The sequence below is a fragment of the Cygnus olor genome, chromosome 11 (assembly GCF_009769625.2).
Source record: "Cygnus olor isolate bCygOlo1 chromosome 11, bCygOlo1.pri.v2, whole genome shotgun sequence".
Taxonomy (NCBI): domain Eukaryota; kingdom Metazoa; phylum Chordata; class Aves; order Anseriformes; family Anatidae; genus Cygnus; species Cygnus olor.
Window position 1 is genome coordinate 9985397 of NC_049179.1, and position 14604 is coordinate 10000000.

Here is a 14604-nt window from a genome sequence, read left to right on the forward strand (position 1 = left end):
AGACCAGTGCTGACCAAGCTGAATTCTCTCCTTGCACTCTTACTAGCGCTTATGACCCCAGTGAGGCATAAAGATTAATGCTTATACAAAAAGCATTTGCTTTCCACTTTTTGTGAAGCACTTGTAGGCTGACTGCTCGAATGTTTTGTCTGGTTTCAATTAGAGATATTATTAGTCTTTACTTACAGTCTGAGCCGGGTGTAGTTTTGCTCTGGACAATTCAAGCTACTAGCTCTCGTCCCATTCCAGAGTAGCCTGAAGTGATACCTTTCTATCCTAACCCTACGATTGCTAGGAAGTTAATTCAATAATAAGTCAGACTCTGTTTACATTCCCAATTGACCAGCTCCATTCATGTCAGCAGGGTTGCCCTGTCTGCAGTGCAGTCTGAAACCCTTGGTGCCCTGAGCTCCAGAGAGGTAATGACTGTTATTCACAGTTAACCCACAAATCACTGGGCAGGCGGGAGATGTGAAAAGTCATGCAAATCCTCTTTGTTCACAGGAGGTGCAGTGTAAGTGGCCTCATAGGAGCTTCAGGAGGAGTCTCAAGGCTGTCCTTGAACACAGGATGCTTCCTGGTATCACAAAGGCCGAAGAAACTGTCTTAAACTGTTCTGCTGTGTAATACTGAGGCAGTGTACAAAGGAGACACCAAACACCATGATGGCAAACGCTCTGGTAGGCTGAATACACTCAAACAGCCCAAAAGCATGAAGCTGCACAGGCCAGTTCGCTGTGTAAGCAATGAGCCTCTGAAGATGTGTATGCTGAGACAGCACCTAGAGGGAAGCATCTTCCTGTTTGACTTCTCTTGCTCTCTTAATTAGGCTTCTGTAATCATACAGCAGTAAGAAAAAGCTGGCTCCCTTTGGAGAAACACTGCAGAAGCTGGTAATGCACATTTTCCAACATCAAGGCCCACCTAGCAGAAAGGGCTCCCCAGCCACCAGCATACGCCCACAAAAGCTCAGGGCAATGTGCTAGGTAGGGTTCCTGGGGCTTTCTTCTAGAAAATGTAAAAATACATGAATTTACTTTGAGGATTGGATTGCATGTGATCTTCTGCAGTCATGCACAGGGTTTCTGGGATAAAGCTCTCCTCCAAGCCACCCTATGGCAAACCTCTCCAGAGAGAGGGAGCAGAGGGAGCAGCCTCCATACCCCATGCCGTCTCTTCCCCTGTAGAACGCAGTCACGAAGACCTGGTGTCCTTCCCCCAGCATGGGCACTGAGAACATGTGCTGCATCATCACCCATACAGTGCAGAAAAAATATAACAGTACCTGCGAGACACATCCAGAGCCCCCTGGACCTGGAACGACTACCACCACAAACAGCCAGGACAGTGGAAGCAGCTACTGCCCTCCTCCATCAGACCACTTCATTTTGACCCAAACACTTTAGGGAGAAATCCTATAAACAGTTTGGCCAGTAAGTCACCAGGAAAGGTCTGTCTGGTGCAGGGGAAGAAGTTAAAATGCTGACAGTGAAGAGTCTGCCATGTATAGACAGCCCCTGTAGCATGCAGCGCTGAGAGCAGGTTTTTCAGGATCATGACTTTGGACTTATGTGCCTAAATTCTGTGCAAATTTCACTTCAGATGTTTGGATCTAGCTTTAAATCTCCCTTTACTCCTGTGGAGAACTACAATACTTCCATGGTGTTTCACAAGGTCTTTGTTAAACTCAGCAATCCTTCTTCAGGACCTAGGGGTGGAAGGTCCTGCTCAAAAAAAACCACATTTATTTTATAACTAAATGTAAGCTAAAAGAGGACATCAAGTAACAGAGACAGCCTGAGGGTACTGCTAGGATTCAGAGAGATGTAATATGCTTGAGAAAGGTATATCTCAGGTTCAAGGGCTGCAACTGAACTTGGGCCCCTCACCTCAGCTGACACAGGAGCTGCAGCACTGGATGTGGCATTCCTCAAGCCAGGTCTCTTGGCTCCAGTTTCTCAGAGGTGCCTTTCTGTATGGAAGCTAAAGATCATTAAAATCTTCCAGAGGACAACCATGAGATCCAGCCAACATTCCTCCCTTCAATAAATAAAACAGTTTCTAGCATAGGCGGCTCTGTGAATTATTGCAGAGCACATAATAGTCCCTGTATTTGCCTACACAATCACTGCGCTCCCCAGATCTAACTCATTACTGTGCTTAGCGAAGTGCTTTGAACTGCCTCAAGCATGAAAAGCACCATATAAGAACAAATTTTATTCTCATAAAAAGGTATTAAGGCAAGTTAGAGGCACTATTGACGCACATGATATGTTATAATTGGCAAATGTTCACAAAGGCAAAATCCAGCTTTGTGCATCAAGCTGGAGGGTACCTGTGTGCACACGGATTGTGTCTGAGTGCGTCCCCTCCTCTGCCCTCCAGCGCTCCCAGCTTCCACAGACAGACTGGCTGTGTGAGAGCCGCGGCTTCCTAAATACAGCTGTTCTGCTTAGCAGGAGAAATCTGGACTCTGCTTGACCTGATTTTAAAGGGAGACGTGAACACCGCTGGCCAATACCTGGCACTCTCCAGCTGAAGGACTTCAGCCCTTCCTGACCCATCATTTCCCCATGGCCGTTGCAGTCACCAACGCACCACCTCCACGGATCCAAACTGCACCCTTGCACCTTAGCCAAAGCACGTTCCTGTGTCACCCTTTCCAGATCTGTCAGCTCCGCTCAGCTGTGACCTGCAGCACCCTATGTTGTTCCTTCCTGGACTTCACCCAGCTCTTGCTCCCTACCAGGACTCTCCCTTTCCTGTTTCAGTTTCTGTCTTCCAAAAGAACTGTGTCAGGGCACCACAGTTATGCCAGACTGTCCTGGTCTGCACTCTCGTTCCCTCCTTGCTAGTCTTGCCAAATGCATTTTTTTCCAAAAAAAAATGATCTGTGGAATGGAGGGACACTGTAGGTACGGGACTGAGACAGCTGAAGTCCTTCTTGCTGGGAAGAGCTACAACAAATAGGCTCTAGAGACCCAGAACTCCTGGAAAATAAAGAAAGTTTGCAAGTGTCAGGTCGCTCCTCTACATGAAATTCTTTATGTCAGTGCTGCAGTTAAGGACATTATCAGAGGAGCCAGGAATGTTCTCGGGGTTGGTGGGTAGAGGACAGAACATTTTTCGCAGACCCACAGGAAAGCATTGTGCTGTCCCAAGCCAATGTCATGTCCCAGAGGGACACCGGAGTCAGCACTCTCACTGCTGTAATTGCCAGCAACCAGTATAAATACATTAAATATTAAAGGGAATATTGAGAAATAACAAAAACTAATACAGAAACCACAGTGGTATGTGCTTGCAGGCACATGTGCATGCACGTGTCTGCAGTCTGTCCAATGGACTCATGCGATCATACACGATCCCGGCCCACAAGCTACATTCAATCCCTCAAACTTTCCACTGTCTTGAATTCTGTCTGTAAGAAGGAAGCCTCGTGGCCCATTTTAAAGCACTAACAGCTCCTTTTTGGCTTGACAGCTCAGTACTTTTCAGGAGGTTGGGGCACAGTTTCTCTTCTGGGCTATGAGGTATCTGGGACACTGCAGAGATGGCACAGCCATTCTGGAAGAGAAAGATGTGCCCCCACATACGCTCCATGTGTGGCGGTGCCAAGTGAGCTCCACACCTGCCTTCCAGCTTCGTGGTCCAGCACGCAGCCCTGAGTCTTAGCAAGAGCAGGTGAAGGAAAGAGTGAAGGGAGACTTCCAAATACCTGAAGTGCTCCTATACTATGGGACTGAGGAAGAGGGAAACACACATGCACTGGCACTTTCGCCAAAGGCTGTGCACCAAGATCCTCATCCACTTCTTATTCCAGCACTTCTCATGGGCTTCAAGAGGAACTCAGTGGAGTAAAAGCCTCAGGATTTAACCCGCAATGAACCTACACATAAATGATCTGCATGTAAGGAGAGGTCACCAGGACCATTGCTCTGGAGAGTAAGGCCCAGGGCAGAAATCCCGTTCTGTGAGGACCTGACTATGAGATGCAACACTGGGCCTATGGCAGCAGCCGTGTCAAAGACAAAGCTTTCTAAAGAAAGGGGCTGGTGCGTGTGATATCTCTGTCCTCAAGCATACAGGAAACACTGCTTGAGAGCCTTCACTTCAGCTGTGCGCTAGAAGGTTTTTTATACCTCTCCATCTAGTTAAATTTTCTTGGTTGCCCTCCACTCTGCCCACAAAGCACTGCTCGGAAAGGAGGAAACTCTTATTTGCATGCGCAAAGACTGGCAGATTTCTTCCTCCACACAACAATGCACTATTCAAAGGAAGTGCAGTCCAGCAGGTCCCTTACCATGTGTTCAGCGGCCTGCTCGTCCTCACCAACGTTTCAGCTGAGCTCATTCAGTGGAGTGAGCCTGGTGCTAGTAAGTATGAGAAGACTTGGCCTAGCAATGTGCTCACGTAGCTTCATTTTTAGATCTTCCCCGATGGGAGAAATTGAGAGCCAAAGATGTTACACCAAACATACTCACCCAATTACTGGAGCACTTTGAAAAGGTGATATGGATCAGTCTAACACCCCAAGCTCCTTCTAGAACAGAACGTGAGCATGCAGACGCTGCACTTTTGGGAAGCATCAAGAACCAGACAGATTAGCTTTGTGGCTTTTGTTAGTTGGTTCTGACTTGCTTTTGACTTCTTGCCTGCTCACTATTAACACCCCATGGTGCAGTTGTGTTTGACTTCACTATAACAAACCCTGATTTATATGGCCTCACACCATTCCTCCTCCTTTGTGTGGCCTTGAGAACAGCATAACAGGCATACTGAAATGGAACCCATTTAAATCAGTCACTACCAAAGGAGCAGACATCTTCAAAGAGAGTTATCTTTGTGAATCAAACTTCACCCTTCCTGAATAACTGTTTTTTTGAAATGAAATAGCTTATTGGGGTTTGGCAGAAGCTGACAAATACCTACTCCAGAGAGTAGACTTTAAAAAAAAAAAAGGTGAAAGCATGACTGAGATTCACAGAGCTGCACAATAAAGAGAGAAAAGATCCAGAGGAAAATCAAATGTGCTACATTCATCACTCAATCACTCAATTACAAGTATCCGAGCAGCTGTCCAGTGAAAGGAATTCAAGCTCCCTATTTTATGGCGCATCTCTGAACATTGCTGATGCTTTTCCACATGGAAATGCAGCAGACGAGCTGTATCCTTTCCTAGACCCATTGCCAACAGAAAATCTGCAAACCATTGTCACTGATACTAACTTAGGAGCCATGCTGTAACATACCCTGCCACCAAAGTGTGTCCACTACTTAACGCACTGCTTGTTTTAGGAATGTGGCTTTTCTTTGGTACACAGTGAACACTGCGATTATGTGTTGCATGTGCCAAACAGGCAGGGCTGGGTGGGGAAAGAGGAGGGAGGCTTCAGCTCAGAAATGATAGTACCTATTTTTAGGTTCCCGAAGCCAAGATGTGCTGCTCCCACTCTCTTCTGATGATCCAACACGTATCACTCTAGATGTCACCAATCCCAGGCAGTCATGTCAGTTTGTGGTGCTGGGCTTTAGCATCCTGGGGGAGGGAAGATAAGCAGCAATTTTTCTGAAGTCTGTGGCAGGAACAAACTGTATCAGGATAAATGTAATTTTATTATTAACATTTAGATGAGTTGTTTTTTTGGGGTTTTTATTTTTGTTTTTTTAATCTGAACTTGCTTTTAGGAGATACGTACCTGGCTCTGCCTGCTCTGACAGCCCTCCACCAGAATGCAGCAGAACGTCCCCTTCACTGAAACATCCTCTATGAAAACCTGCTGGGCAACCACAGGGGATTTTTTAAAGATCTGGTTTAAGGATATTGAACGACCAAACGCCCTCTTGCTTACTGCTGCCTGGGACACATAAAAGAAGGTCTAATTGGAGTAAATTCAGGTCCCAAGTCAGTTTTACATAATTATAGTGTTTACTGGGGGCTGCACAGTCTTTTCATAGCACTCTAGGTACTACAGTCCCTGATTCCCTTAGAGATTTGACCCACAAGCAGTTTACCACACATCTGGTTTGCACTAAGAGCCCTCTGCATGCTTTTAACACACTACCAGCACAAGACAGGGATTAGTGTAGCCCCTTGGTGACAACTTATTCAAGTAACAGAATCCTCAGGTACCACAACCCAAGTGCTCTGCTCACGTCACCTGCAGCAAGTACCCGCTGGAGTTATGCCAGAGCTCTCTGAGAAAGCAGGGAACCAAACTGCAGTCTCTTAGGTCTTCAGTTGACCTACTGCAGGAACATTCCTTCTTTTTTCAGCTGCTTTTCTCCGTTACACTATCCTGCAGTACACTGTGCTATCAAGTAATTAGAAACACAAATGCTACAGTTTCTCAAATGCTGGAGCATTTATCTTTAGAAATGTAACAGTGAAAGAAAATGACACTATGTAAAAAGACACCATTGTAAAAAGGAAGGGTTCGCTATATTAAAAAAAATAGTTACATTCTTGCTCAAGAAACAAACTGGCCTGAATAATCACAGTCGTATTTTGCAGCCATGCAATCTTTTTATCTTCTTCTCTCCCAAACATCTGAAGAATATGAAGTCTGAACCCTTTACATGAAAATAGTTTAAATTAGCATTGACAGAAAACACACAGCCATATATTGACCTGAGAGGCCAGAGAGAGTTCAAACACGAGTGAACTGTCCCTGATCTTGGATGGGGGCTGGCAGAGCTCACCTGGACCAGCCGCACCCTGTGTCACTGCGCACCACTTCTGCCAGCCACGCAGCCTGCGGGTGCCTCAGCTGAATTCCTTTTCAGCAAAGGCTGGCTGAAGGAGAGCAGTACCATTATATTTAATCACAGTGGAGTTTTGGTATCCATAGAAGAATCCTGGAACCAAAGTGTATATTCATGATCGGTGACTACAGCCTGGTATAAAATGTCTGTACTGCTTCTTTCCACTCCAGTCTACGCCTTTGAAGTCATGGTAACAGCTTTTGGATTCGAATCCTCTGATGAGACTCCTTGATTTATTAGGTAAAACATCTGGAAAAAATGAAGACTTGTGGCAGTGTAAATCCTCCAGAAGGAGCAGAGAGGTTTTGTCTGCGTAGTACTCCTGTCAAAAATCAAGGAAACCTGAGCCCTGGTGACTGGCTTAAGGTTGCTCCGTGGTTGCAAAGCTGCAGCTCAGAATGGGCCCGTTCATGTTTCACCCACTGCCCTGAAATCATCAGGCAGGCTCGGCCAAGGCCGCGAGCACAGAGAGGAATGTACATCAGCTAACAGCCCTCGGTGCTGGGATTGTGCCACAGCTAACTAAATGATTTTCATACGCTCTTGCAGCTTGAATGTCGGTAGCAATTCTGCCCTTGACATTAATAAGGTAGCTCCTGTTATAAATCACTCCGTACTGTGAAAGCAGTACGAAATATAAAATACCTGCCTCTCTCCCTCAAAGAAAAAGGCAACAGCGAAATGCAGACAGGCCGGGAAGACGTAGTTGAGGTCAGCTACACTGCGGTTCTGTGCTGAAAAGGGGTGGCAGGGTGACTCCTCTGCTCCCCAGTTACAACCACCTATGTGAGGAAAGGAACGCTGGCTTCAGCAGGAGGAGAAAATTACCAGCCTTGGATAACGCTGATTTGAAAGGAATAAAACCTGCACGGGTAACAAACAAGGAGACGCACATTTTGTGAAGTGGATTTCTTCTTTTATTTGGAATGAGCCCTGAATCAAGGCAAAAAATGGACCAGGAGGAGCAGCTTGCTTTGCCCCGGAGTTGCTGCTGATGGCTTCTTCTATGAGAGGTGTGTGCAGGGACACGTGTGTGAGCAGATGCATCTGTGCCTATCTGTAAAATATTTGTTAGATGAGGGCAGAGCTATAAAGCACAGAGGTACTTGACTCAGAATTATTTACTCTCTCTGCCTCCTCCATACACCAACCCATGATCCAAATTTCAGAGCTCCTGCTTTTTTCCCCAGAGAGCCATCTTTTGACAGTCATTTTCCCATCTAAATCCCCCTTCCAGCGATTTGAATAATGCAGTTGTAACACTAGCCTGAGTGCCAGTCTTCTTTTTGGAGGGGGTGTAGGGCCGGCAGAGGAGGGGGTTGTTCGGGGAGTGTTTTTTTAATCAGATAAATTATTGCTGGGAAACCAGCCACTTCTCTCCATTCAATTTATACTCTGTGGGGAATCCATCTAATACCCCTTCGCCGAGTGTGAGGCAGGACCAGCGAGATGCTGTCTCAAACCAGGGAGGAAAGCAAAAGATGGGGTGGAGCACTGGGAACGAACAAGCCACTGGAGGAAGGGGCTATGCAGAAGCAGAAAGGCAAGAAGAAAAGCCTGAGACATGCACGCAGCTCCTCAGACGAGGAAGGAAAGGAGAAAATGTTCCTGCTCACTTCTCCGCTGGCAAATTGGAGCTGACTCGGGCTGCGAATGGGGCGAGATGAGCTCGGGCTGGCATGCGGAGCTTTTCACCTGCAGGGAGGTGGCGAAGCTCCAGGCAGGTCCGTGGCTGCACGGGATGCGGGTTCCTATCGGGCGCTGCTTGAGTTTGCAAAATGGGCTTAGTGATTTCACCCATGGCTCCCAGGGGAACAGGGACCATGCCTGTTCACCTCCCCATTGTAACTGGAACTGGTTAATGCCTTGTTGGCTGGCTGAGAGAAGCCGAGAGCTGGGAACAGAGACAGCTCCCAGCACATCGGGTTTCAAACATGCTTGCAGGGCAGCATGTCTGGGAAGCTTGCCGTGCTGTCTCGTCTAGGCATACCTTTTATTCTTGTTTGTACTACTTTAACACCTAAGGCCCCAACCAAGACAAGGCTCCATTGTGCCAAGGCGTTGTGCTTGCACATAGCGAGAGATGGGCTGTGTCCTGAAGAGCTCACAGCCTAACCAGACAGACAATTAGAGGTGGGGAGTGGAAACAGGTGCACAGAGAAGGGAAACGATTTCCCCAAGCTCAGGGAGTGAGTCAGTGTCCAAACCAAAACCAGAACTCGGTGCCTGATACCAGGCCACAGCACTTGCTTCCCTTTCATGTGCTAAAACCAATTCAGCCTTTACACATCTCACTGTAGCACTTCTCAGTGACTATACGTTTGTATCGAGTTTGTGAAGAATTACAGGGCAATGGCACCTGAATGGGTGTCACGGCACACTTTCCTGGCCTTTTCGTCTTCTGCAGAACAAAGAAAGAAAAGCTTTAGTGGGAGAGTTGGCGGTGAGCTTGGGAGACAAGGAGACTTCTGAGGAAGATTGCCCAGATTCTGGGAGTGACTACAGCACAAATAATGGTAGAAAATAAAGGAACTGACTCAGTAGGAGGCAAAGGGGAACAACTGGAAGAGTAACTCTGATCTGGAAAACTGCATGGAGAATATGACATACCAGGCAGAAAAGAGAAAGAAGGCAAAAAGAATCCAGACGTGTATAGCCTGCATTTCAGATAGCTTCCTTCTGACAGCCTGTCACCAAACTGCTGAGCACCCATCCTCAGAAAAGCAGGCCTTACACATAGTCCAGTTATTTTGGGCCCAAAACAAACAAAGAGATTCCTTTAATTCAGAGCTCATTTCCATCTGCCAGTCCCCATGATTTTCCATCTCCAAATACAAACTGCTTGAAGCTGTTGTTCCCAATACCACAGTTTCCTTTCCCAGGTAAAATTTATGGTTAAAGTAACACAGATCTAAACATGTAATTAAACCCCTCTAGCCTATCTACCAAACAAACTTATTTTCAGACTTCAATTAACCTCTGAGGTTACTTCTTAGAATTGCAAATCTCGCTAGAAATGCCAGAACCACTTGTGGCAGGATGAAGTGAGCCCACTGTGTCGGGTTACGGGGATCACCTTAACCTGCAGTGGTTCTTGTCCAGCTCAGAAAAAAAATCCTGAGCTGTCCACTCCTGTCCATTGTCAGTAAAAAAAAAAAAAAAAAAAAAAAAAAAAAGTAACTTGGCATTTTCTCCTTCCTTCCTAGGAAACAGAGAAGAAAGTGTTATCTCCTCCTCCTCAGATACTGTTTTCTTGTATTTTGAGTCCCCAGACATGTACTTTATATAAGTGCTGCCCATTTCAGAGGTTTTATCCTGGACTGGATGATATCTGGTGGTAGGGGTATTCAAGCTGCTTTGTGCATTTAGTCATCCCTAAGTGTCTTTTTGGCAATCTGTTCCAGATTCTAAGCATTTTACATTAAGACTTGGGGACTTGGTAATCTCCCCTCCCAATCCCCACCAACAATAGAAATATCAACTCTTCAACCTTAAATCAAACACAGATCTCTCTAAAATCCTCACCTGGAACCATCTTTCACAAGTCTCTTATCTTGGTGACTGCTAGACTCCTCAGGATCCACAGTAGTCTCCCTGTCAGAGGAAATAAAAACAGATCCCATGAATCAGGACCTCTTCTTGACACGAACAAGGTGGAAGGGATGCTCTTTGCCTGCAGCTACAGTAAATTGCTGTTTAAGCCCTGACAACATTTCTGGAGACTCACCGGGCTGTGGGAGGTTTGGGCTGCTCCATTCTTCCACGTTGGTTATCATCTTTCATTTCTTTTACACCTGATACCATGTGGTTTACAGAAATCTCTCTGGGCCCAATAAACTATGGAAGTAAGCCTCCTTATTCTGTTTTCTTTCTTCTCCTGCCCTTCTTCATTCATTTCCTGGCTCTAAACTAAGCAACTGAACCCCCCAGGGTTCATCGGTAAGCAAAGAGCAGCCAGAAATGACAGGAAAGAGGGTCCTGCCCAAGCATGAAAGAAAAGTAAAGACAGAAGGAGTCCCCAGCCCTCTAACAGGGAAGAAGTATGCCTGATTGCATCACTCCTACGCTCTATTACACACAGGGTGAGCGAAGGACAAGGAAAACCAGCCTTTATGCAGCCAGGGATCTGTATTCCTTCAGGAAACAGTTCATGTGCTGCTTCTCGGGGGCAGCTAGAAGCACTCGGAGGTTTGTCATCACCTGGGCTGGAGGCCCTGACAGGCTGTGTCAGCGCCGGGCTTTTCTTCCCAGCTCCCCTGCGACCATCCCCGTGGCACACCTGCGAGAGCAGAGGCAGCAGGACCGACAGAGCTGCTCCCCACACCTCCACACGGGGCTGATGCACCCTGCTTCTCTTCACCGGCACTCCGCTAATGGAACATGTGCAGCCACACGCGGCTCCCTGAGAAGCAGAAATACGCAAGCCCAGTTATTAGGGAACCAGATCCCACAGATCATCTTCCCCCCTGCCCTTCCCTACAGCGTTGCAGCTCGCTTCCAGCTCACTTCCATGTGCTTGGCTGGACAACTGGCAGCACATGCTAGATCGGAGCAACACGTGTGCTGCCCGGCCAGCTGGCTGCTGCTGCTTCTCCCAGCGGATGTGGGGCTTCTTCCACTAATGGGGATGGCAATTTGTTTTTTTTTTTCCTCCACTCAGCTGCAAACCTTCAGGTAACTCATGGGAATTTCGTATCACTCTGATTGACTGACACTTTCAAAAGTAATTCAAGGGAAGGGAAGAATGACAGCATAACAGTAGGATATTTCTTTAGAAACCAAGATAAAAATGCTAGTGTAAAAGGGCTGATAGAAATCGTTTCCTTCACCCACAAATTCCTTGATGCTGGAAAACATACCCCCCCCCCCTTTCCCATATTCTCCAGTTTGCTACAAGTTCTGACATGAACAGCTTCTGCTGGGAATAGCTGACTGTGCCAAAATATGATAGTTGCTGTTCCTACGCTGTCCTCCCCTCCCCAGATTATCACATTTCAGCTATTGACATTGCCCAGAAAATGAAAGTTGCTCAGTGTTTACTAACCCTTCTGCTCCTCTCTGTTCTGCAAGGACCTCTGTGGGACAGCCGGCTCTCTGCTGTTTACAAGCCCATCTGCTTCTGTTGCTTTTCTCCACCTGAAGCTGGAATGCTCTGTTCAGGATATTGCTCACAGTTGTGTTGGGAACTGCGAAGAGCAGATGAGGATTTCAGGTGGTAAGCAAGCAGCATGAAACGAAGAATACAAATATGTTTTCCTCTAAATAGTCCTAAAAATAATATAAACAAGAACAAGATGACAAAGGAAATTCCAAAAAGCTAAGGATGGCTTCAGCACCACAATCGTTCCAAGGAGAGACCCAAATTACAAGAATTTAAACATTTAGAATCAAACCAGAAAGGGAAAAACACGTGCTCCAGTGACTGTTCTCCTGAACTTACACTGCTGCTCTCTGCATTTTCAAGTCTCTCAAGGTAGAGGTACAAGACTCTACTTTGCCCAAACCTGTACAGCTGCTGTGAGCTGCTTAGTTCACAGTTCTCCATGCAGTTTAACTCAAGGCCACATTTCCAGGGATAAAAGGGGGACCTTGGGAGTCAAAGAGACTGGAAACCTGTCTGCCCATACCGCCTTCAGTGGAGCGCCCAGAGACAACACTAAAAAACAGAGCTGCTTTCCTAAGAGCCTGAGCTAAGCACAGCTGCAGGAGGGACCAGAGGGGGCTCTTCAGAGTCTTAAGGCACTGAAACGCTCTCCATAGCCCAGCACGCTGCTAGTCAGCTAAGCACACCGTGTGACAAGCCTGGGCAGGCTGCTGCAGACATCCACATGCTCTGTGAGAGGCAGCTGCATGGATGGGAGGCAGACGGGTCGGGGAGCACGCTGTGCTAACAGAGGCGGGTGCAGATAGAGTGAATGCCTCCAAACCCTGTGTTTCTTTGTGCCACAGCCTCTGCGCCTGGCTCACATGGTGGAGAGGGGCTGCGCTGCGATGTCTGGGCACTGCCTTGGCTGATGGCGAGCAGCAGAAGGTGGCAGTCACTCTTTGCTCCCAGATGTGGGCTTCACAATGTTGGTGCCTGGCTTGGAAGAGAAAACAGAAACCATTGCTGCTTCTGGCCCTTCTGAGAGTTAAGGAAAACTAGCAGACCCCAAAGAGACGAGCTGAACTGCCCCTGATGAGGTCATATCAGAAAACAAAGGTGACCAGAATAACCTCACTCCTGCCTTGTGCTGTGTTTTTCACCAAAATTTGCTAATTTGGGCCAAGAACTGGCTAAAGGAAGGGATCAACTACAGCATTTGGGATGGTATCCATGCTGTGTCCCTAGTTTTAGAAGGGTCAGCTTGCCCACAGAGACATTTGCCACTCCGTGTGGCAGAGCAGATGCAAATTTTACAGGACACACACATACTGGAAGTTCACACTGTGTATGGACAAAGACTGAGAAGGAGAAGGAAATACCGGAGGTGGAGAGGGTGAGATCTCACGGAGGAAGAACCCACTGCAGGTTCCTTCTAATTGTCCCTCTGTGCATGGCTCCCTCCTGTGCTGTCGGGTCACCAAACTCCACCAGTTCAGGGTCAGAAATTTGCCTGGTTTAGGGAGGAACACGATGCCCCAGTTGGCAGCTTCCTGACTCTGCCCCACCAGCTCAGCTCAGCACGACTTGCACAGATCACGTCCCAAGTCTTGAGGCTATTGAGAAAAGAAGCTGTGAGCTCCCGGGAAGGGAGGAGCTTGCCAAGGCAGCTGCTCTGCTCAGATGTGCAACCTGTGGAGAACATCTCCTTCCCTCTGCAACACTAGCGTGCCCTTTTCAACAGATGAGTGGGATTCTATCTAAGCACTTTATGGTAACTGGGCCCCGTGCAGAGGGAGATCTGAAGACCTCAGAGCTGCTCAAGGCTACTGGATGAAATGCTGGCTCAGCTTACACCCATGGACAAAGGGCACCCACACCTCTGAGAAGCACACGTGCTTTGTTCCCAAGTTCCAGCAGAGCTCAGCTCTGTGGTGGGCACCAAAGCAAACTGCTAGATTTACAAAGATGCTTTCACATCTGTGCTAACAAGGTGCTGGGCTGCTCTGAAAACTTCACCCTTAGTGGGCGAGGGGAGGAGGAGTGAAATCACACTCTGCACAAAGCTTCTGCCTTGTTCACTCTTGGGGAATCTTCTCATTCAGCCTAACCACTCCTCTGAACAGCTAGGTGCAACACCCCAGCATAAAACAGTGCCTGCAGCAGTGCTGTAGCTCTCAGGGCCTGGATCAGGACCTCTCAGCACACATGCTCTTCATTAATGCTAACCCGGGAGCAGAAATGATCCGAGAGCAAAACCTCCGAGAGGATTAAGCACAAGCTCTGGTGCAGGGAGGGGATCCAACCTGAACTTCCTCCAAATCACGCAGTCAGATCTGGTTGCTCTGGTTTGGACCTGGCTCTGGCAAGACAAAGTGACGCAGTGAGACACTGAAAGAGGGGAGCAGAAAGAAAGGAAAACAGTCTGCTCCCTCTCACCCGAAAAGCACAGCGCCTCGCTTCTAGGCCACTCAGTGTGCACACTAAACTTGTCTCCCTTCCCTCACTCTGGGTTACATTGTTCGCTTTCCTGCAAATTGTTTCCACATTCTGTATAAATAACCCCAGTGCCAGGGAGGGGGAGGGAGGGAGCAGAGGGGCGCACGGAGAAGGGGTGGGAGGAAATCAGATGTCTTTGTTACTTTTCAAAAAGAAGGTGGAGGATGCCGAGAAGCAGTTTGGAGCCGGAGCCTTGGCAGGCCGAGCAGAGAACTGCCATCGAGCTGTGTTCAGACCTGGAGGAAGAAGAGTAAACA

General features: G+C 47.6%; 1 long non-coding RNA gene across 2 annotated transcripts in view; it reads right to left on the reverse strand.

Moving 5' to 3' along the window:
* LOC121076139 overlaps window positions 1-14604 on the reverse strand; it is a 41783-nt gene that overhangs the window by 7515 nt on the left and 19664 nt on the right. For both annotated transcript variants that reach the window (XR_005823346.1, XR_005823345.1), the window contains exons 8-13: window positions 14078-14583; window positions 11810-11951; window positions 11045-11167; window positions 10291-10359; window positions 5700-5777; window positions 5414-5539 (exon numbers count right to left, since the gene is read on the reverse strand). This is a non-coding gene — a long non-coding RNA (uncharacterized LOC121076139). The remainder of the gene's footprint in view (window positions 1-5413; window positions 5540-5699; window positions 5778-10290; window positions 10360-11044; window positions 11168-11809; window positions 11952-14077; window positions 14584-14604) is intronic.